The sequence below is a fragment of the Arachis ipaensis genome, chromosome B08 (assembly GCF_000816755.2).
Source record: "Arachis ipaensis cultivar K30076 chromosome B08, Araip1.1, whole genome shotgun sequence".
NCBI classification, from domain to species: domain Eukaryota; kingdom Viridiplantae; phylum Streptophyta; class Magnoliopsida; order Fabales; family Fabaceae; genus Arachis; species Arachis ipaensis.
The window spans coordinates 3,412,021-3,414,215 of NC_029792.2; positions in this window are offsets into that span (position 1 = coordinate 3,412,021).

The following is a 2,195-nucleotide window of genomic DNA, read 5'->3' on the forward strand; positions in this document are numbered from 1 at the left end:
AAATTTATCACAGAAAAAATTATTCATTTATTTAAAAAAAAGTTTTATCACAGAAAAAAGTCAAAATGTATAATAAGAAAGAAGAGGTATTTAAACAACCAATATATGAGAGTTGTAATTTATTTTTCCCTCCCTTTATCTCCTAAGTGAGGCATATAATATATACTTGGAAAGACTTGTAGAATTTGATTGCAGAAGAATACAAAAATTGAAGTAGACGAAGAAAGCTAGGCAATGAATAATGACTAGCGACTCATTAATTGGATATTAGATTGAAAATTAACTAGAAATTAAATTAAAGTTGAAGAAATGAATAGTAGAAGAATTTAACGATATGTTATTGAGTTGAAAGCGCCAACGTAGTATGATGCCAAGGCATGTTAACTACATTTACCTAACAAGCTATATATATTCAAGGAGAGAGGAAAGAAATGTTGCTGCTAATTTTATGGTGAGTGTGACTAAAAGTTTATACAATCCAAAAAACATGGACTTATCATTTTATTTAACAATGGGTAATCCATTAAAAAAAAAAAAGATTAAATTTCTCAAGAAAAAATTGTTCGTATGAAATAAAGTACTAGTTAGTACTTAGTAGTAAGAGGTTTATGTCAACATTTATTGTAGAAGGGTGTTCCATTATTGAATTCAGTAACTAATAAATGAGAAAGCTATGGATTGGAGACGAATATTCAAACTTTGGTTAATCGATTTTATACGAGAGGCCAAATAGTCCAAACTACAACTAGTAACAAGAAGCGCATTCAGCCATTCACACTATACTTTCAACAACTATATAGACTGCCATTAGTTTAATAGTTTCTGCATGACCGACTTGCATTGCATGCGTTAGAAACAAGAGACTAAACTGGAGAAAGAATTTGTGTATTATTGAGTGTATTCTAGTTGTCTATTCAAGTTATGTAGAATGATACAATATAGAAGAGTATTTATAGGGGCTAAGAGAATTGTAATAATAAAGACATAATATTCTATATTAAATATTCAGATATACTAAATAATTCTAATTAATCCTAATTATATTCTAACATCCTCCCTCAAACTCAAGTAACAACTTGAGTTTGAAACATATTTAAAACAACAAAATAAATAGAAAAAACTGCATAAATTGATAAAACGGGTGCAGACGAAACTGCCGGAAGGAAGCGCAGATGGAACTGCCGCTAGTCTGAAGGAAGCGCAGACGGAACTGCCGCTTGTCTGAAGGAAGCGCAAACGGAACTGCCGCTATCTGAAGGAAGTGCAGACGGAACTGCCAGAAAGAAATACGGACGGAACTGCCACGAGAGAACACAAATGGAACTGCCACGAGAGAACACAAATGGAACTGCCACGAGAGAACACAAATGGAACTGCTACGAGAGAACGCAGATGAACCGTCGAAAGAGACCAAAAACTATATGATTTTTTCATGAGAATAGAAAAATAGCAGATGACATTGGTGTTTGATCATTCGACTCGAAAAGACACAAGACGGAGAGAATAGGCTAGTCGGTGAGGTGAAAAAGCATCAAAGAAGTGACAAAAGGTAAAGAAAAATGGCATAGAAAAAAAAAGTGCAAAAGCTACGGTGATTTCACCACAAGGAAAACAACCTATCCTCTCTGATACCATGTTAGAAACAAGAGACTAAACTGGAGAAAGAATTTGTGTATTATTGAGTGTATTCTAGTTGTCTATTCAGGTTGTGTAGAATGATACAATATAGAAGGGTATTTATAGGGGCTAAGAGAATTGTAATAATAAAGACATAATATTCTATATTAAATATTCAGATATACTAAATAATTCTAATTGATCCTAATTATATTCTAACAGCATGTAATACCCTCCGAGCAAGTCAGCTCCAAAATCTTAATGAATAAGATTAATATTATGTAGAGTTTGATTGTTTATTTTTTTTCTTTTTCTTTTTAGCAAATGGAATTAAGAGTGACAGGTAAAGAAGTCTATCCGCCTCGTTATTTGGCGGGTTGGTCCGTCCCGTTTCGTCTAATGAGGTGGTCTTAGATTCCTTCTCCATCCTGCCTAACGCTGCAGGCTAGCAAGCCAAGTCTGTCAACTCTTTTTTTTATAAATTATTAAATATTAAATAATATATATAATTTTATAACCATTTCAATAAATTTATAATTTCTAAAGACATAAAAAAATTATAATTTCTAAATTCACAA